The 23358-nt window shown below is 42.4% G+C and overlaps 1 protein-coding gene across 1 annotated transcript in view; it reads right to left on the bottom strand.

The window, feature by feature from the left end:
- Nucleotides 1-14121, bottom strand: part of tiam1a (TIAM Rac1 associated GEF 1a) — a 54347-nt gene extending 40226 nt beyond the window's left edge. Inside the window, exon 1 of the mRNA XM_087172990.1 lies at nucleotides 13882-14121. The gene's annotated coding sequence lies outside the window, so the exon portion shown is untranslated. The remainder of the gene's footprint in view (nucleotides 1-13881) is intronic.
- Between the last annotated feature and the right edge of the window lie 9237 nt (nucleotides 14122-23358).

Here is a 23358-nt window from a genome sequence, read left to right as displayed (position 1 = left end):
CCCCACCCGCAAAACAAACAAAGACACACACATTATCCTCCACACATAATGCTTGACAGGTGCTGGATATTCATTTTGGAGCTGGTCCTGCTTTCCTGTTAAATTTGGCATCAGTTTACTTTGGTGATAATTAAATTTGTGCAACAAATATTGGTTATTTAGTACCTCAACTCAGTAACTCAGTAACTCAAGACATGCAGTTCATCTACATGTATATGTCTGTCTGTCTGATTCGGAGGGGCGGAGGTGAAAAACACACACACACATACACACACACACACACACACACACACACACACACACACAAGCACAAACAAACAAAACCATCCTGCCTAACACAACACAAGGGAAATCAAACCACTGTCTTTCCTGTGGCGGTGTACAGTCTAAAATGTTTAGTCTCTTCGTTTTTCCGCTCCCCGTGCCCCGCAGCAAGGCACGGGAGACGGAGAGGGGGTAACGAGGAGAGGGGAGAGAGAGCTCACCGCAAAACCCACGTAGAGCTGAGAGGTGAGGCAGGGCTGAAGGCGAAACACATGAGGAGGGAGGGCGCCGTGGTTGGTAGAGACAGAGGAGGCAAAAACATATGGGGGTACTGAGCTATGAATAGAAGTTTGGTATGGAAAAGTGAGACGGGGGGGAGGAAGAAATGAAGACTGGAAATGAGAGGGAGAGATAGACAGAGTTATTTGGGGGGGGGGGGTCCTATTGTTGCCGAGCTTCAAGTGGATAAGTAGACATGTGCTCTGGCTGCCTCTCTTCGGGCTTAATTGAGGGAGGCGAGACAAAAGGGGAAACATAATTATTCACTCTCTTTCTCTCGGTCTCTCGTTCTCGCTCTCATTCTCGCAGTATATTAACACATTGAGAGAGTGTATTAACACAATGGCCTGAGCAACAGCAGCCAAGGCATCATTACCACACAGATATGGCCTCTCATACACAATCACATGCACTGAGAGGGGGGACAAAGAACAATTCAATAAATGTCTTAAATATCAAGTCCCTTCACTTCATATTTATATTTATATTTGATTTTTATTTACTGAATTTATCACCAACAAAATGTTTAAAAAGCAGATTTGTTGTTTTCCATGTGCACAATAGAAAACTCCACCGGCCCAAGGGGACACAAAGTGAGACGGAGACAGAGCCGAGCGTCGTGCTGGGACTGGAAGTGCCTCTTAACTGCGACGTCAGAAACAACTCTGTACTGGAGCTCTCAAACTCGCGTTGCCACATTGTCACAGCTGCTTTAAAAGACATCTATCACCTAACACGTGAACGCAGACGCTCTCGCCAGCAGGTAGCTTTCTGTGGCATACACTGGAGCACAATAGCATAAAGGCAGACATGCTCCCAGGCACACACACACCTGCACAATCCCTGGAGAAATGCGAGCAGGTTTTTCAGACTCACACACATGCTCTCACACTGTTTGGAAAAATACCAAAGGCCTGTCAGAACAGCCACAGAGCGGGAACACCCTTCTTCCCCCAGCCAATCTTTTCATCTCTGCACCTGTCTCGCAGCTCCGCCCCACATGACACACAGCTCAGCACTCCAGACTGAAACCACACATGACGTGGATGCGCACTACACTGTACGACAATGCTCTGTGAATGGAGCCAAACGAGTCCTGTCTCATTGTTGTTTTTTTGTTTTTTTTGAAGCCTGTCATCGTCTACACCACATTGTCGCTGTCGAAATCAGACACAGATTTCACGTTATGACATCACTAAGCACCTGTATTAAATGCCCTTCATTCCCATCATAAATGCACTTCATATAACTAATGTAAAACTGAGGAGCACAGTGAGGATCCCATCCATAAATAAAGCAAGTGTTTAAACAGGTAAAGGTGACACATCTTTCATTTGGTGTAGTGTATGTTTCATTGTGGAAATAAAAGCGTTGAGGTTTTGCTGTTTAACTGATATGTAGTTCATTCATTCATTCATTTGTCCACTTGTTTAAAACCTCGGAGGACACACTGAGGTAGAACCCCTCATTTTCAATGGTGCCGAGGTAAAGACACACAATGAATGCAGACACAATGCAGACAAAATAAAATCAAACAGCAATAAATGAAGAATGCTTTGCAAATAAGGTAGAAGTGACAATGATAAAAGTAAACGTGTAGGAACTGATAAAGAGACAAATAAATGAATAAGAACAATTAAAAATGATGAACTATTAGTCAAGGGTTTTATCCGGGTCCAGGATTTGTGTCATCAGCACGTAACCTATAGTCACTGTGTGTCACACATTACAGGATACGAAAACTCAGAAGAGTCTCACACTAGTTTAAGACTGAATTAATATAATTTCTTATTTCAGATTAACAGCTGTTGATGACAGGATGCATAGCTCTAAAGACTTTTATCATCTCTTAAAATCTTAAAATGTTTCCGGGGACCTCATTGTTAGAATTGAAACATTATTAAGACAATAGTTCTTAGTGCTGTGTTTTATCACTCAGTGTTTTCTCTTTGTCATTCCTGACTTCCCAGTGAGTCTAATGAAAATAACCCAACCTCAGAGAGACACTGAAGGTGCACAACAGTAGTGTCTAGACACTTGTGCAACCAGAGTAGCGCTCAGCTTGACTGGGCTCTCTCTGACCTTTCTCTGCACTCTTGAACCACGACCACCAGCCCCCCCATCAAGCCTCCGAACGCATGAAGCAATCATTGGACTCACCCTTCCCTTAAGCCTTTTTCCCACCCCTTTCACATAACCCACCCTGCTCCTCCTCCCTCTAGGCAGGGAGTGAAGTCGCTGAGGTTAACGCTCTCTCTGGGGGGTAAGCAAAGGAATTCCTGAATGGGGAAAACTTCATTCCTAGCAAGTCAAAATAGAGTACCATGGGAATCCTGGAGAGGGTTTTTTATCAGTAGGTCTCCATGCTCCCTGATTTTGCATGCACACACATGTACACACCTAGAGAAATGCACACAAACGCACACCTGCAAACACGCATGCCTGTACACCGGGGCTTCCTTGTTGTTGTTTACGCTGAGCAAACCTGCTGAAAAAGATAACAAACACACTGTGAATAACATGCGAATCAGGACGAGGTGCAGGAAGGCTCAGTGGTCCAAACAAATAAGGATCAGGGACTTATCCGTTAGTGAGTGTCTGTATGCGCACACCTAGGTGTATGTGTATTGTTCACATTTGAGGAGCAACTGTATTTATCCAGTGCCGAGATAGCAGTCAGCTGCGCTCTGAAATCATCCTATTGTAGAGATAGGAGCGCACACTCCACTGCACTCCCACAGTCCCTCAGAGACGGGACTGTCTCAGACATCACTGGTAGAATTCCCTGGAAGAGGGAGATTAGCTTCTTATTCATCCTTTCGGGATCTGACAAGACACGTGCCACCCCCCCCTCCCCTGCTTAAACACACACATGCACATACACAAACATCGTGCCTGCAAGCATGAGTCTCGGCTGCTGCTTAAATCAAACATTAATTTCTTCTACGTGGTGAGAGACAAAATTATAATTCCTTCCTGAACGACGCTCTCAGAGGAGGGCCGAGCATAAAAATGACAGAACAAAGTGGAGAGGGAGGAAAGGAGAGATGATTGTTATTAATTTACGATGGTCCCCTCGTGTAGAAGTGTAAGGTAAGATTTGGGATTGTGGCGATAATAGTAATAACAAAGCAAATTCACTGCCAAGTCCTGTCAAAAAGCGTGCCAAAATGAGAGTGAAAAAAGCAACATGAATAAATAAAAAAATAAAGATAACAGCTTCAAAACAGGGGTAAAGAGATAGTTATGGAGTGCAGCATATCATCTGCAAAATGACATATAAAAGATTGGAGATTTTGGGGTCAGTGTGGCATCTGAGGCTCAAGTCAAAAAATAAATAAATAAAGATAACGGGCAGTCGGATTCAGTGTCGATCAGTTCACGCCACTTTACTCCTCAAGTGTCACTAACCTCATTAAATACGCTCTTCCATCTTTCTAGGAGCTTACGCCGTACGCTCCTTAACTCAGATTTCAGCTGACTGTGTCGGCAGCGCGGTGCAGTCGGGGATTACCATATTTTGAAGAAAAATCCTTCCACCACAAGTCCTCCATTGAGTGAGAGGCCCATGAGAGTCAATGGGTGTGTGTAGCTTTTTGACGCTCCACTCTGAGTTGCTGAGTGAAACTTCAGCAATCACAGGATCCCTGTATGAAACCTCCCATTATGATCTTTCAAGATATATACTTTAGTGCGAGGCTTTTACGCTGTACAATCAGAGTCCTCCATTCTCCCACTTATTCTGAGATGAAGGAGGAGAACAAGGTGTGTCAGTCTAAATGAAATCCTTCCTGAACTTCTCTTGTAGGGTACTACGCCACTTGAAATTCTCTTGTTGATGGAGTATAACTATACAATGCAGCAGGTTGAATGACAAATGTTAAACTATCATCGGCTCCCTCCGTTGCCATTCCTCAATCAGCACCCGCTCGTTCGTCCTGATGAAAACCCTGATTGCACAGACAAGTCATCAAAACCAATCAACTGTATATTGATGCGGTGATTTGCAGTTTCTAATAAGTGAGAGGCAGTTAAAAAAAACGTATTGTTTAATTATTCAGGCAGAGTGGGATAAGACATTGACTGTGCTCCAGATTCAGCTGGTAACCGTAGAAACCCTGCGGGGCAAGATGTAGCCGGGGGGGGAGGAGCGGCTGGGAGTGACGGAATAAGATAGAGAAAGACTTAAAAAAAAAAGAAGAAGAGTAATGTGTGGACGTGGCAGCATATTTGAATTTCTTGAAACGACACGTGGGCAACTGCATGCAACTGCAGGACTTTATCATACAACAGATATCATCCAGTCAGTCTCATCCATCGCCGGTATCAGCCATCAATGTCCATCAATTACAAAGAACAAAGATTCCCTTGGTATTTAATCAGTGCAAAGCTAGGAACTAGAAACCGCAGGTAACTTATTACTAACTCAAAACTTTTCTGACTCTTTCTCAATCTGTCGTGTTTCCTCTACAGTCTTCCTCTCCCACCTATTCTGATTTATCACTGTCGCACTTTAGCACACAGAGGGATCCTGTGCTGTCGGTGTTATTGGATTCTTTGCTGTGATTGTGTTGTGGTGTGTTCAAGTTGCCCTGTTTTTCTATCTAATCCCAGTTGCACTGAGACAAATTCCTTTTAGCTTGGTTGACATGGCAATAAAGTAATGAAGTGGGACAGGACACACTGCTCTAAAGAGCTTTTAATCCTGAAATTATTGAGTAGGACTACAGCATGTTGTACCATCTTGGAAAGGGAATTCCTTCCCATTATTTTAGTCTCTTTTCCCCTAACTCGGGGTGTCAAGGGTGAAAAGTAAGTGTATGGTTGGAAATCTGTTTCAGTGATTTCCATTCTGTCCTAGTAAAGGGCAAAAAAAAACCCCAAACATATTTAATTTTAGAATCAAATATTGACTTAAGAAATGCATGTCAGTTAAACCCTGGCATCACCACAAATCCAGACACTGACACACATAGACACCCTCTGAAAAACACAGACAGGTGTGAATGGAGCCAAATTGGCGGGTAATACTTCCTATTCCACTCTGCAGTCTGAAGAGACGGCGAAATAACAGGGTGGATGGGTGGGCGAGAGAGCGATAAGAGGGTTTTAGGCGAAGGTAGAGTGAGGTGGGAGGTTGACACAGGGGGGATGGGAGGAGAGCGAGCGGTAAGAGGGTCTGAGAAAAAAGAAAAAAGAGAGAGATGATGGTGTTGAAAGGAGGATGAGAGGTTGTTAGAGCGCTGGGGAGCGGATGGAATTGAGTGTTGGGCCACAGGTAGACAGACAAATGATGTGTGCTGAGGTGGAAGGAGACATGAGAGGGAAAGAGGTGGAGTGGTGCTGATAGGTCCTGAGGGGCTGATAGAGATAGATGTTGTGTCGAAGTAGGGCAGATGTGAACAGGCCCGATTTGTTGTCATTAACAATATGACTGGAGTAAGGCTATCTGGAGAGAGCCACTGTCCATGTGAGGCTGTGCTGTGATGTGTGTAGGTATGACCGGATGGTCTCTAAGACAGAAGGAAGAATTGTTGTTTGCTACTATGCTAAACTATGTAAGCACTAATTTATTAATAAAAATATGACATCTTATTAAAGAAAATTATTGATCCCTGCTATATTTTTCTAGAAGAACAAAATGTTTTTCACACAAGTGATGAGATGACTATGATTATCTATTTTTAGAACAGTTTGACTGAGTCGTTTATGCATGGTTTACAGTAATAACCGAGGTTTACATGAGCCGAGTTTCCATTGAAATGATGTGCGAGAGTAAATTTAAGAGGAAAATGGAGGGACTGTTTTTTTTTTTAAATATTCCTTTATGGTACACAGAATAAGGATATTAAGGTTTAAATACAGCAACAATGCATTACACAGGTAATAGCTTCCTGTGATTTTAATCAGATCCTTAAGAGTAAAGCAAAGACAGTTAATAAAACACAAAGCAGAACTCTCATCACTTTTTTAATTAGGAAAACTGCTGAGGTCCTGCAAAACCTTTGTAGTACTACCAGGGAGCAAGAGAGAGGCTTCAGCATGACCGCACAAGGACAGGTAAGGAAGGAGGAGAACGTGCAGAGGGTGGAGAAAAAGAAAAGAGATACAAGATATTAAGGGAGGAGGAGAGACACAGGGGAAAAACGAACCTTCACAGTATCAACCATAGAGAGAGAGAGAGAGAGAGAGAGAGAGAGAGAGAGAGAGGTGAGGAAGCAGGTAATGTTAAGAAAGAAGTTAGTGGCGGGCAGCACAGAGGAGGACTGGAGGGAGAGGGGGAAGGGAGACAGCGGGAGGGCGGGGTGGAAGGGGAAGTTATCTCAGTGCATCCCTGCACCTGAGTCAACAGCAGTGCTCGCAAACAAAGTACCCCCTTGAAGTAGAGATAGGAGACAATGTAAAGCAGTGAGGGATGGGGGTAAGAAATGAACAGCAAGAATGTGGCAGACAAACGGCAGCTCACTGTGGTGTGTCTCTGAGGAGGAGGACACCAAGACAATACAGTGTAGCCCTTTGGTGCACTCTAGATATTACTAGATGTTATTAGAAAGGCTAAAAAGCTTCATACTGGCCTAAAACAAAATAAAAAACATATAAAATAGCTATTGAGAGATGTAGCAGATGTCTGACGTTGAAAGAGTTTTACATTTAAACTCAAAGTCTTTGTCAAAGAGCTTGTGAGCTGATGTACCAATTTGCATCACATAATGTACTTTTCAGCGGATCACATATTTTTGTCAGCTGTTTACCACAAAGAAACTACCCTCCCTCTACCCTTGCTTTTCACTTCTTCATTTGTGCATCTTACACACACACACACCCACACACACATCCTTAAACACAATAAGGTGTGACAGATTCAGAGAATGAGAGAGGACCTACGCCCAGAATGTTGCATCAATCTTCTGCAAATTTCAACAACAACAAACTGCTTCAGGAATCTTACCACACACATCGGGTCAGTTTCCCACACTAAGCTTAGGTCTGGACAAAAACGTAACTCTGTGGAGATCAGAACTGACACTAATAATTATTTCATTACTGATTAACCTGTCATTTTTTGATCAACTGATTCATCATTTAGCAAGATATCAAATTGTTTGTGTTGTACAAAGCTTTGGCAATAGTAGTGAACACCACACATATCCCTAGTTTAGATCTAGGTATAATCTTTTTCAGGAAATACATTGTATGTGTCAACAGACACATTTCAAAACAATAATAATGAGTTTAGCTTAGTAACACACAGCATGCACACTACGACAATATTTGAGTTCTGATTTTTGGCTCCACCAAATTGACAGAAACAAATGCTGTAGAGCTGAAAAGGAGAACAACATATGGAAACAAGTTGCATCCTGTGATGTTGTGTCATATTAGCATATTACCTCCAGGCTGGGATCAACATAAGGCATAATCGGCATTTCCAGAAAGAAAAACTCGGTTTCCCCTTTTTTTTTTCCAAAGCAGTATCTTACTGAGACATTCTGCTACTTAACAGGGTAGGAATTATTCATTTTGCATCATTAAAATGTATGCCAATGAAAGTAAACTCTAGTCACTATACGAGTTATAAAAGTCAGTAAGTCATTATTAAGTCCCTGGCCACATCCACAAAGAGACTCCTCACATTACTATCCTGTAAGATTTCAGCCAGTGTCTGAACGATGTCTTGTGACAAAAACAACGCCATCAATGAGACAAGGATGTCAACAACATGTCAGCGATGCAGCGTCTCTTCAGTGGATGGGGTTGGATCTAGGTCAATGGGTCCATTTCCTGGTAGTTGAGCTCTTGTGCGGACTCGAGCTGGGGGTTATTGTTTAGGCTCTGAGTGGCTACAGTGAATAGAGCCGCCCCTCTCAGTGCATTAGTGACCTGTATAAGCTCCGCACGACTCTCTGACATCTGAGTGCAGGCCTGAGGGGAGTGGACAAAGGCAATCTGACCACACACACATGCACACACATTCAAGTGCCTAAAAGCTAATGCACCACAGGACAATAACAAAAACACACAGTCTAACAGAAACCTTATACAGCATTCACCACAGGGTTTTTTTTTTATCCCCAAAGAAACTCAATCCAAAAAACAAAAAGAATCCATGCAGCTCTGCCCGTAAGCCTTCATCCTTGCATTTGTTGCTCCAAAACACACACACTTTCAGACATATTCAAATACATATTTGCACATGCACACACTTACAAATGCATACACAGGCTGTTTCAGACCGCCTTGTACAATCCCACTGCATCACTTCCAGGTCAACAAGCAGGAACGTGAAGTGTGACTATGTGATGAGGACCGAGTTGAGGGCCAGGTCGGCATTCTCTTTAACTAACCCTCTTACTAACTGTAACTAATGTAATGTGAGGGTTGAAAGGAAAGATGGAGTGAAGGAGAAGAGGAGAGGAGCGAGGAGACAATGGCTAAGTGGCCTGTTTCCTCTGCTACTTGGACAGAAAAAGACACTCAAAACACACAAAACACTCAGGCAAAGTAGGGGGTGTAAAGATTTCCAAGCAGAGATAAAAAAAAAAAAAAAAAAAGATCCCAGGAAGCCAAATCTCCCCAGTGCAAACAAAGCATAAACACAATCTTTGAAGACACTCTTTGCACTCTCACAGTAATTCCTGCCTTAAATCCCTACTCAGCACTTCACACACAACTGTATTTCCACTCTCTCACTCTGAAAGTCTTTTACAACAGCTTCCTGTTCAGTTAACTCGTCTCGTCTCAAAACAGGTCTCCACTTTCCACCAAACCACACTTCCATATCTCAGCTCAGTTTGTGCCACCTTATCATATTGTACTGCTCTAGAATAACAAGTATCAACTTGTTTGCACTGTGTGCATCCTTTGTTTGTGGATCACTCAGTAAACAAAATTACACGTATTCCCCTTCACTGCTTTTTTCTTATGCTATTTTTCTGTATTGAGGGCAGTCTGGAAACATCTGAGGATCTAACCATATCAAATAAGATGTAGATGCATGTACACACAAACACACAGGCCGATGTGGGGGCTGGAACGCAACACTGATCAGAGATAATGGGCAGACATGACAGGGATGGCAATGCTGTCACACCAAGAGCGGAAGGAAGGAGGGATGATGGAGCAAGAGACAGAAAGAGAGAAACAGATAGCAAGAGAGAAAGAGGGAGGGAGCAAAGGAAGGAAGGAACGAAGGAAGGAAAGGAAGAAACTCCCAATTCATCATCAGACGCAGAGGAGACAAAAGGGAGGAAATGAATGAGGGCACATGCCAGCTCACGTCAGCTCTGAGACACCCCTCCCCCGTCTGGACCACTTCTCAATTAGAGGCATTCCCCTTTTGCTTCTCCCACTCCTTTTGCATCATCATCATCATCATCATCTTCCTCTTCTTCTTCTTCTTCTTCTTCTTCTTCTTCTCCTCAGCAGGAGGCTGATGTTAAGGAATCTGGCACAAAGCAAAACATTCTCCACCTGATGTTACGCACTCCCCCAGCTAACAACTCTTGTTGTCCTGTTCGACCAGATGAGCGACATTACAAACGGACGGTAAACACGTCGGTGTGACATAATGTTCACACTGACTCATTCTGCTTCTCTTGTCATGCACATGGTAAAAGCCGAGACCATGGAACAGAGACACACAAACACACTATACACTAAAATAGTTGCTCAAATTAATACCTAAAACATAAATTTCCTTCACATTTTTGTCTGAGGTTTGAACGCTTCTCAATGTCATCTAATTGCGCCTTGTTTGCGATTGTTTAATGGTACCTGACTGGAAAATTGAGCTACATTTGAATGGAAACTTGATTAAGGTTTTCTTGTGACCCATCTTCCCCTGTAGCATGTCAGCCAAAGAGTTTTTCCAACGTTTTATGTGATTAGTTTTCATGGCACCATTGACTTATTCTATCATGAATACTGCAAAGGGATTCCCCCTACTACTGCATGCAATACCCTCCACCCTCAGCTGTCAGTTTTGTCTTAGTTTTCCCAAAACAGACATTTAACAATATCCGTCTGGTGCTGGTCTGCAAGTGACAGCAGCGGAGAACGGGGAGAATGAGCGACAGGAACACACACGCACACACTCACAGAGAGAGGACGGACTCACAGAGAACCCCACAGGCGCACAGTCAAACACAAACATTTAAACAGCTTGATTGCATGTGGGGAGATGGGCACTGGGGGCTGCATAAGCCCCATATTTGCTCAACAGCAGAAATAAGTAGACCACTGAGGAAGAGAGGATGAAGTGTTAGCAAAGCAACGGTTAGAAGAAAATGAGACACAAAGATGAGAGAGAGAGAGAGAGAGATCATCCCTTTCATGTTAATTGCATCATCCCTTTATCATGCCCGCCACATGCTCTTCAAACTGCATCTTATGTGCTGCGTCTGTAATCATAAAGAGAGGCTGTTCCTCTGACCTGCCACAAGGTCAGAAGAGTCTTATTAACTGAGGAGGATAAAGATGTGAGAGTATTTGTAGTAAGCTTGAGTTCCATGTTGTTAATGGTGATGATGATGATGATTATTATTTCCATTTATGTAATGTGTTATTTGATGCACGAAAGCGCTATATGAGCTTCACATTAACAGATCAAAGGATAAGTATGATTTAGATATTTGTATTTATAGTATAGATTATACGAAGGGTGCAGAATATGAGTGTGTGATTCATCTATCATCTGCCTTTCAGAAATCTGGTCCCTACAATGTAAACCATCGCACTTCTGGGTTAAGGTAAGGGTTTGAGTTACAGTACTCGTGCAGTAGTTATGGTTTCAGAATGTAAGTGAATGCAACGTCCTTCTCAGAGACAAAAACATGTGCTTGATCGTGGCTGCTGGAGAGGAAGAGGATATGTCTACCTACAGCTGCCCTATAGCTGGGCTGACTTAGCATGGGAGCAGTGTATCAATGTGGGTCAGTACATACACATTCTCACACACAATACAAACATATACACACACACATACACACACACACACACACACACACACACACACACACACACACACGCCCACAAGGCTCACTTAACGGAGCCCCATCCCCCGCTTCACGCTCACACTCTATATTAGCTTACTGTACACAGACGGAGCACATGGTTGCGTGGATGCACACACACTCATATTTGTCCTAAACACACACACAAGACACACTTGCATAGTAAATGGACACACACAAGCATAAACCTGAATGAGCAGTGTGTAACAGTATCTGAGATAATGGCTTTTTCACAGCCCCGAGCTTTCACAAAGTCTTTGTCAATTTTGAAAAAAAAAAAAAAGTGCGTGCACGTACATGCACACACGTACATGAACACACGCACACACACACACGCACACACACAAACACACACACCAGTTTTTATCTGTCACTATAAATCCTTTCACGGATCACTTCCTCAAAACACCCTGCCAATATTCAACTTCCTCATGGCGGCAACTGAAGCAGTGAATTGTGGCAAGAAAGATAACATGAAGGAAAGATAAGAGAGAGAGAGAGAGAGAGAGAGAGAACTAGTTTAAATTTGTTTTCTTCTCAAAACAAAACAAACACTAATAATGAGGCTTGATAATAGATTGAGCATCATTCTCAGGTTAGGTTGTGTTTTACAGTCATGGACTCAAAAATGTGTTAAGATTTATTACTGTCTCATCAGGGTTTTGTAAATGACTGTACTTACTCTTATCACTGTGTTATGACTAAATCACAATTAGTTTTGACTTGTTGTATTGTGGATATTTGATGTTACTTGGACTGACTTTTCTTAATGGAGCAAACCAAATGCCCAAGACATCTGTTTGTCTGTTTGTTTGTTTTTTTTCTTCTCTAGAGAGTAGGCGCAAAAGTGAGGGAGGAGAGAGGACAGCAGAGCCTTTGTGCCCTTTGACCTCTCGTAATTCTTCGGCTGTCTGGATGCCTGAAGATGACCCTCTGCACAGCTGAGACCCAACACCTCCACTAATGCAATTATGTGCGCACGCACACACACACACAAGCATTTGAGTGACGGATGCTAAATACATATGAAGTGTTCAGAGGGAGTCAAAAGTGAACACTCACAGACTCCTTTGTTTTTGTATCCCCTCGATCTTACTGTGTCTTAATGGCTACTGTCACTCTGCCAGGTCTTCAGTACCACACTGCCTTTAACTGCTGGTCTCTCAAGACTATCAGTAGCTCTAAGGTCTCTCTCTTTGTCTGTGTAGTCTTCCTCTATCTGTTCTTTAGCCGTTTCGCCTCTCCTCTGTTAACATTTACACACGACACAGCTCACACACACACACACACACACACACACACACACCAATGCGTTAATGTCTTCATCAGCTCCAAATCCGTTAGTGTGTGATCCCTCTTTCTTCATTTAGCATTGTGCGCCTTTGATGGCATAACCAGATATTTTGAGGACCGACTTGGATCTTTTTTTTTCTTTTTTTTTTTTCTAACAAGCTTTTGAAAACTAATTACTATAAGCACCACTCGAGTTTCTGATCTGGAGTGTAATCTCACTTTATCTCAAGTCATTTCATCTGCCCAGTATTTGTTACGTAAAAGCTCCCAATCAAACATACACACTGCCACAGTACAGTACGTACTACAGTATGCATCACTGTGTTTGCCCTTTGAGCTATGCAGTTTGTTCAATGGCGGGGGGGAAGTCAGGTGCTGCCAGTCCAGAGGGCTGTCAAGGTATTTTGTTATCACCAAATTACTTCAAGTAGCGAACTAGGCAGGGTCCCAGTGAGAGCATTAATGATTGATAAACTTTCACGAACACACACACACACACACACACACACACACACACACACTGCTCCATGAAGGATGGCTATGTGTGCAAGCCTTTTTTTTTTTTGTTGCTGCAGTTCTCATGTATTTATATAAATTCATATGGCTGTGTGTGTGTGTGTGTGTGTGTGTGTGTGTGTGTGTGTGTGCGTAAGAGAGAGAGAGAGAGGGAGCAAGGGGAGACCCAAACACCAAACAGTAGTATACTGTACTAGCAAAGGAGAGGAGCCACACTCACACACAGAGGCACGTTGTGTAAGAAAGCATGCCATCTCACAGAGTACGTTGGAAGACACACACACACACACACACACACAGATACAGAACATATACGACAAAATTTAAACTCCTTACTGTGACTTCATCTCCTTTTCTATATCTCACACAAACATTAAAATTCATATAAACAGTTCACAAATCACCTAAACACACACAACATGAAGCCAGTTACCTTAAACACCCAAACAACTCCATCTGTCCCTGTCCATCACAAAGCTCCCAAAACAACCTCAAAGCAAGAAATGTGTCTCTTTACCTTTACTTGTGCTCCACACCTGTGTGTGTGTGTAACAGTTAATTCCCTGTGGTGGTTAAAACACTGTCAGCACGTGTCCGTTCTGAGAGGAAACAGGGAAATCCTTGCACCGGTAAGACGTCTCCTGCACTCCAGCGCAACGTTGGGACTCTAAACACACACACACACACACATACACACACATTACAGCACATACTCACACATGCTGCCTCTTGCACGCCTAGAACAGACTGAGAAGGCTGAGGACAGGAGGGTGTGTGAGCGCTGCCTGAGTCTGAGCCCGCCCTCTTTTCTCTGGCTCTCCCGTACTCTCCCACATGCACTCACCCTGCCCTCCTCCTTCTCTCCGTTCTCTCTCTCTCTCTCTCTCTCTCTCTATCTCTCTCTCCAATTTCACCTCCCCCGGCTTGCCAATTGACTGCCAGCATGTGTGCTGGGTCTGTGCCTCTAAGCCTTTAGATGTCCCAGTCCTCTTTTTAATTGCTGGCTCTCTGGCCTCAAAAGTTCTACACAAACACAAAGACACACAGATAAAGTGGACAAGCACAGTCATGCACAAACATATAAGGATACATGAAAAGACACAAGCCCACTCGCATACAATTAAAACGTAGAGTGATAAAGTAAATTAGGTTTTTTTTTTTTTTTTTAAAGATCATAGATAATACAAACCAACATGGTGAAAACTAAGTGGGTAGGAAATGTCATCTTAAAACGTGTAACTTGTAAGATTTAATACACAAGAAAGAACAGAGACTGTGGCTTCAGTAGAGAGCAGACAAACATGCACAGATGAGTACAAGAAGAATCCATCACTTTCTTATCAATCTTCCACGAGAGCTGCTGTATCTCATGTTTTTTTTTTTGTTGTTTTCCACTCATCCTTGCTTTACTGTTTTATAACCCACCAGGCTTTTAGTAACAGAAGCCTCAAATGAAAAGAATGCGCCCACAAGTGGCAGCCTTTGCTGTTTTTACTATTGTCTCCCACATTCTTGCCTGTCATGATATTACCACCTGTAGGCTTGAAAAGAGGATCTGAGAAGTTTGTAGCCTGCTCCGTCGCTGGCATCACTGCAGCTGTAGCCAGCTTGGATTCACTACAGTTACAATGGACTCCTACAGCGACCCAGTTTTATATCTTAAAATATCAAGATATCCATAGAAACTACTCAAACCTCTCTTGCAGCATAACTGACTAGTCCACTGTCCATTCCAGGCTCAGTATGATCGTTCATGTTCTTGCCAACATGCGCTAAAAATATCTCAAAGTCAAATTCACAGCTTCATATTTGCCGCTAGCGTGGTTAGCTGTTTGTCTTTTGCGACCATCAGAACAAAACTTAAGTGCACGTGACAAAGGTGAATGCAAACAGAATCAAGTTACACACGATTTGGAAGTGTCTTTGTAGCAAGACATATTGTCCAATAGTCTGATGTGTTAAACAATATATTTATGTGTTGTGTTTGGAAGAAATTCAATGGCTACAGTCCCAGGATTTAACCTCTGAGAGTTTGGACTCTCACCATGTTTTTTTTCTTTTGTCAGTTGGTGGGAGCTCGGCCCATCACAACACATATTATATAATAAAATTTACTCCATGTATTTCACTTGTAAAATGTTCACACGAGGGAGTGTGAAACAATACTGCACAGCTTCTGCACATTTAATCTCATACAACCTTAACTCTTAACTGTTAAAATCCGTTAAAAAAACAGGTGTGGAGAAACTGTCAGCTGGACCTCACTCAGCCAAAAAATGGCTTCAGCACTCCAGGGACCTTTATGATCCAAGAAATAAAGAAACCTCCTTCAGGCATTTAGTTTTTTTCAAAAGAGACTTGTTGATGTGCCAGGTGAGGAGGTCCAGTGGCGAGATATTGAGATATATATAAATATAACTGTTTCCATCTCAAAATATGAAAATCTGTAAAAAGAAAATAATAATAATAATAATAATAATTAGGTAAAATTCACCTGAATAATAAATAACTTGATAACTAGATAGCTTTCTCAGATTTCTCAGGGTCATCAAATCATCTACCAAAATGTTTGGCTTGAGGACATGGGAATTTATGAGAGAGACAGGGACGATTACGTATCAGGCTGATGATCCCCATTGTCTCCGCCTGCTGTACTGTGAAGCCACAGAAATAACTAGTGTTTGGGAGTATTTAACATTTATAGAGGCAAACATGTCGGGACAAAGGGCAGTGAAGGTAACAGATCTACCCAACAAAAGGACCTGACACAGTCTCCACGGGGGAGAGAGGGGAGACACTCACAAACACAAAGTCGCTAACAAACGTGCACGCTGACAGCACACACACACACACACACACACACACGTAGCTTTTTACCTCCGGGCACATGATGACATTTCAGCACCTTACTCAGACAACACTGCTGCAATTATTCTTGCCTTTTTGAATTCTTTTGTGTAAAGCATGTTTGTATGTACATGCACGTATGCTGTCTGTCGTACACCTGTCGTCTCATCAGACCTCATTCTCTTCCCAGCCCGTCTCCTTCCTTTCTGTCTCACTGTTGTTTCTCTCTGTTATCTAACAGTATAGCTGGAAAAGGTCGTGTCCTGCTGGGAGCCGGCTGAAACAGGAAATAACCAATCCAGGAGGATGAACAGCGACTTAGACAACCCGTTCCCACACTCCTACCCAAACACAGCGTTATTGGGCTGTAATGCAATTATCCAAGGAGTGGGGAGGAATTGGTTAGTAGTTTAAAGACAACCCAGAGCAATGACTGAAATGTCGTGTTGGCACAAGCGGGATACAGAAGAGGTAATGAAAACAACAGCAGGTGGAGGATGTTATGTAAGCAGAGATGAGGGCTGGAGATGTCGGGGGTCTCTTTTTGTTTGCTTGTTTTGCTCTATCTGCACTCATCCTTTGGCGTGTTGCTTTTGTAGTGTGAACACGCTCATTGTTTGTTGTCAGCTGTGCAGTCGGCGGTTGGGACAGCAAGGAGTAAATGAATATCAAAGCCTATTCACCAGCCGTGGTTTTCTGTTGAATAAACAGACTATTTGGTAGCAGCACTGTAAGTGTAGCCGGTTTTGTTCTCCTGTCTTCCTGCACACCTGAGCTGGCCTTTCAGCACAATAGACTGCACCTTTCAATCCTTATCAGATGTTATCGCAGTGTGTGCATGTGTGGGTGGGTGGGGAGGGTAGCAATATCAGTAAAAAAAAAAGCCGAAGGGATGAGACACAGATTGGTTTCCCATTTCATGCCTCTTGCTATTTCTGTTGCTAAACATATTGTATTGAAATTCATGAACATACTGTATTGGGGTCAAAAAAAAAGATATGCACATATACACAGTCAGGATACCCATTTCCCCCACCCGACCAACACCCACCTTGCCAGATTTGATAAAATCATTTTCACCAGCCATGCGAGTGGAGCTGATGAATAATGTATGTACTGCTGGGCCACAATAGTACTTCCCTTCTGGCCTGCTACCTTTTTCTTGAGTCACATTAGCTACCGGTTGCTAGTTCCACTGCTTAGGGTCATATCAGCTAATCCCTGTCTGGCGCCATTACATTTTCCATTAGCATGGCACACCTCTATATATGCACATGCACCGTGGTATGCTCACAAAGCATGTGTTGAATGGATGCGCGCACGTGCACACACACACAAACACACACACACATACATACGCACACACACACACACACACACACACACACACACACACACACACACACACACACACACACACACACACACACACAGGGGCACAGTGAATAAATTGGACAGGTATACAGAAAGACACAACTGCACTCATTAATAGTGACGACAGATGTGACTGACAGGCCCTCAAACTGGAGAGGAGGCAGGCATCAGGTGTTTGACTGCATCCCTTCATCATCAACACAACGAAACGATGACATGCATCAGGTGTAACGTCATGATGGACAGCTTGGGTTTGACACGATAGGTGACACGTCAATTATTTCAATCATCGGGTGTAACTGATCATACATGAGCCCAGCCTCCTCTAAAACCCCTCTGCCTCAAATACACACAGGAAAAAAACACACAACTCCACATGCACATGCAGGTAGGCTTCATGCTCATTGCTGGCAATCAATTTGCAGCGTCTTGGATTTGTCACAGTTCCTTGGCAATTGTCTCTGTCTTAGCCGCTTTCATTTTGTAGTCATGCCAAAAAACACAATAGGGATATACAGTGTTGGATGTGATGCACACCAAATGGCACAGTTATGCTTCAGATGAGGCAAGTGAATGGTTGTGGTTAACATTTGCTAATGGACCAGTAGATCCTTGTCCCTTCAAGGTCATACAGCACACATCTGTGCAACATTAGCCCAGAGCCACAAGTCTAATGAATATTCATTTGGGAGAGGTTAGCTCGTTACCTGCAGTGCAGGAACATTGTATATTATACTATTTATTTTGGTTATTTTCACTGTTACATTACTGCTCCTCTTACAGTACAGAGAAACATGACCTTCAGCCCCCCGCATGTTTTCCTGGAAGAAAAGAAACTGAGTTGGTTTTTAACCGTATGTACGTGTCTGATTCTGAGCTCTGCTGTCTGATCACCACACATCAAGCATGGTCACAGAGGAGTGGAATCAGACAGACACAGTCGAGGCATCTAACTCTGGGCATGAGAGTGTAGCTAACATAATTCAAAAACAAACACACAAAAGCAGTGGCATCAATGCCCTTTCCAGGTGTGAATGTTAGATCAGTATGTAAATCCCTCATTCCCTTAGTAAATTAATAGGCTGTATTACAGTCAGCTACACTTATCCTAAACCAGATGGACAGATGCTCAGACAGCTACTTCAGTCCATACTAATAAGGCACTGACTGAAAACACGCAAGTACGAAAACAATCTAATTATCTGATAACACACTGAAGTTGCGGTTGTTCCATCACACACAGCACAAATAGTATAGACAGAAATCCCTCACCCTTGGGACACTACACAGTTAATACTGCACACTTGTGTACGGTATATTTTCTAGTTTGTGCTGAGATAAACAGAAAGATGCATTTAAAAAAAGGAGGAGCTCCACAGTCAGCACTACTTTATTTCAGGATCAACCTGGTTTAAGTCATGATAGCGTCCAATGTGGGTTGAGCTTAAGACCAAAATAGGCAAAGCAGAATGAGCAAAAAAAAATGTTTTAAATATCTTGCAGTGATGTAGAGAGATACTTGAGATGTAGATCTACAGTATCTGTAGGGACTAAACCCTTCAACATCCAACTAGCCATGGATTCTGACAAATTACTACACAGGAGTCTATTGTATCCACATGGTAATCCCTTAAAATGTCTGTAGGTCTGGGAAGAAAATAATTACGTGTATCAAAGATGAAGAACACATACAGTATGTCTTTAAAGGTCCCACAGTGTAGAAAGTGAGATGTCTATGTTTCTTTTGATTATAAAGCAGGTATGAATACTGTGAAAGTATCAAAGAGTGTAAACCAAGAAACAGAATGCACACAGCCCGTGTTCAAAGACTGTCTTAAAACGAGACGTTAAGACTTCTGTAACTTTGTGATGTCACAAAAAAACAGTCTCCACCCTAAGTAACCCACCAAGCATGGTTCACTTGGACCCAGCATCCAACCTTGCAGGATTTGATTTCTCCAGATGTTTACCCTAAAATCTGCAATATCTTTAGTGAATCACTCAGAAAACAGTCAATCAATCAGAAAAGAGGCTCAGAGTCTCTCTTCTGATTGGCTTACAGATATGTTGTTACTAGAGCTCTGGGAAGAAGTCTGAAAGACGAGAGGTAAAACTACACTGAGACGGATTTTGGTGCTAAAAACCACAAATATATTTATTATGGATATCAAAGCTTAAAAAATAAGGGACCTTTAAAATTGTTAACGCTGGATAAACTTTAGTCAGCAGCCAATAGTGGCAAAACCAATTCAGAAATGTTTAGGCAAGAAGTACAGCCCTGCTGAGAGCAACACACACACACACACACGATTTTAGTAAAAGAATGGAGGCTATAGGCTGACAGAGTCATGAACTGGCACGCAACATGCTTGGCAAACATAACCAGCATCATAGAAAATCGCATATAATCACCAAGACAAAGTATCAGATGTAAAGACTTATCTGCCCTCTATACTGTACACGCTGGAAACCTCCAGATCAGTTGTGTAAATGTGCTGTATCATACTCATCAATCATAATCTCCATCAATGTAAACAGGGAGCAGCAATAATTGGGGTGCTGCATTCAAAGATGATAATCTGGGATACAAGCACATGGGAGGGGCGGAAACAGTGTATATGTCTCTTTTGTTTTCACGCTGAATTACCATTTCCATCTCGCTTTGCCCTCGTCTCACTTAGTGTCTGATTCTCACTTGTTAAAGGGAAGAACAAACAAACAAAAGAATGGCAAAGGAATAAAATGTGTGTGTTTGTGCATGCAGGTGACAGCGTAGGATGTGAGGGAGTCATCCGAGGGAGGAGGAGTGAGAGGCGGCTGCAAACACACACCACACAACCTCCTGACCTTGTCACAAACTCATGAGTACAAACTGCACAGCCCATTTCATTGCTCACACACCCCAGTAACCCGGCTTCTCTGGAGATACAAACACACACACACGCACACCATTCTGCTCTTTTGTTATTAAAGCACGCTCTAGAAACATCAGACACATCAGGCTCAAACCTTTCTCACAAAACATCAAAAGATTTCATTGCTCATCAGAGACTCTTAGACAAGGACGATAATGGATTCTGACACGGCATCCTGGAAAACCAGCTGGCCTTAAGCTCTGATATCACATGTAACATCGACAGGCAAACAAACACACTTGTGCATGTGAAAAAAGTAAAAGACAAAGACATCATGTCTTTGCCATAGACTGTATATAAAAAGGACTTTTCTCTACAGGAATAATGGAAAGGAGGTTTTCTGAGATGCACAACCTCAAATATTCCTCTATTTCTGAGATGATTTTGGCTAAATAAATAGGGATTTACCTGCCAGCAATAAAATTGCTGTTCAAGCTGTTGAGATATTTCACTTAAAATCAATAATGTGTCCATTCATGATGGCTCCACAGGAAAGGTAAGGGTATCTCCAAAGTCAGTGGGATTCATCCTCTGGTGATAATGAATGTCTGTAAAAAATGTAATGGCAACCCAGTAGGACTGGGTTGAAAAAAACAGATTCTCCAATTTAAATCGATATTCATTTGAATAATTCGATTACAATACGTGAGATCCTGATATCTATCTTTTCATTAATGTCTTTTACAATCTCCCGTGGATGTGTGAAGCTACCTATGATAGTCTCACGTGACCGCTCTTCTTGCGTAACGAGACCTGGTCACGTGAGCGACAAAAACACGGCAGGATGTGCTTAAATGTATATAAATTTCTAACCACACTACAGGATGGACTGATATGAAAGTTGGTACAGACGATCTCTACACGATGAGCTGACTTTTACTCTAGCACCATGACAAATGATTGCATGCTAGTATGCAAAACTTAGCTGGTGAAGATACTTCATACACACAAAACAAACACACAAACATATTCTCATGCAATTCCTTCTCATTTAAGAAATCTTTTTGTATGGGCTGTTGCCACGCCAAGCAGCAGGAACAGAATTTCACCATGTCAGTAAAACATAGCTGTTTCAAATTCACATCTTCTACCACCATTCAGAAGCTAAAGTATACACAGTAAGAAATAGTGTTAAAGGCTAAATAATAAGAATGAATACAAAAATCAACAATGCAGTCTCAACATGTGGGATAATGGTGTAATAATATGAATCTTATTTCACACAGTGTGATACAATTATTATCTAATACTAATGAAATCATTTATTTTCTTTCTTGAGCCTTTTTTTCCCATCAGTTTAGATGAAAAGCACAAAGCTGACAGCTATAAGAGTAAATGAAAATAAATAACAGCAACATCTTGGTACTGAACTCATCAGACGGAGCTGGAACACCATCACAGCTTTTAACATAACCACTGCTGCGTCTACTGACTTTTAGCCACTTCAGCTGAAAGTTGACAGCGCCAGCAAAAAGGGAGGGAGGGGGGGAGAAAAACGGGAGATGAGGTTAAGAGGTTGAGTGTGGGAAAAGGAGGGGAGGAGAGGGAGGAAGGGATTAAAGCATCAGAAGGTATAGTGTTCCTCTGAAAGATGACGGGCTGATGGCTGCTCCCACAGGACTGACTGGAGGAGTAATCCCCCCAAATGGAAGAGTTTAACAGTCACCACCCACCGAGAGAGATACACAGAGACGAGACGCACCCACTCATACACACACACACACACACACACACACACACACAAACACACAAACACACAAACACACAGCCACACGTACACGAACATGTGCAGCATCCACATGTAGGCACAGACAAAACATGTCTATCTCACAGAGCTAAGCTGATATATGGCATTGTGACAATGGAGAAAATAACATACAAGCAAAACATACAAACAAAGAATGATGCGTGCACACAAATGCTCGTAATTACAGTGATTTGTTAATAAATATATCCCAAAATATAATTAGTCACAAAAGGCACGTGTGGGCATGCTTACTTATTGTAAAGGCACTTTTGTGTTATCTATGCAATCATAAATTAGTATAGCAACTAGCGGAAACTACAATAACAAAGAAAATGCATAAACTGATCATTTTGTGCATTAAATCACTGCATTTTCTTCAACATTAAACAAACACGTTTTCAGACAACACTAAAATACAAAAAAAATACAAATTCGCACAAGCACTAAATGATAAAATCCTTCAGCTTGCAGAGGTAGAAGATATTGTGCACTAGGAAATCCATTGAGGACACCTGACACCCCACTGCACCCTCCAACTCCGAGGCTTTCTGTGCACATCAGCAAAACCAAGGACCGTTGTGTCCTGCTATGAAAAAGACCAGGACAGAGTGTTTTTGCTGCTCTCCCATGTCTGTGGCAGATTTGCACTGGTGTGACCCTGCTAACACATCAGTGCTTTGATAGGTTTATGCTGCGTTAGCTGGCAACCTCGAATAATTAGAAGCACAAATTGCCAGAAAGAGGCAGACAACAGGAGGCAGAGAAGGATGGGATTTAGTGGGGGCTGAGAGATGCTGCCAAGCTGGTGAAGGGTTTTAGCTCAGTGAACCCCACAAAGCCTAAGGACAACCCGTGCTTCATCTGGCCATTTGACATTAGACTAAACAGACGAGAAATATTTAAAAATTGTTAATTGTCCTATATAACCGTGAATAAGTCCAAAATTTTGTCAACAAATGTCTCACACTATCTACTTCATCGGTGAAAAGTACCAAGATCCCAAATAAGATCTCATGTTTTTTTTTGTGTAGGATTACTCATCTTATACAATCATTGTGAAACTCATCAGGTGGGATGTTGGTTCACTGGTACTCTCCCAGATTAATTGATT

This window comes from Seriola lalandi, unplaced genomic scaffold, assembly GCF_002814215.2.
Source record: "Seriola lalandi dorsalis isolate HSWRI2012SDOR001 ecotype SW California unplaced genomic scaffold, Sedor1 jcf7180002053944, whole genome shotgun sequence".
In the NCBI taxonomy this organism is placed as follows: domain Eukaryota; kingdom Metazoa; phylum Chordata; class Actinopteri; order Carangiformes; family Carangidae; genus Seriola; species Seriola lalandi.
Note: the sequence above shows the minus strand (reverse complement) of the source record. Positions and strands in the feature narration are given on the sequence as shown.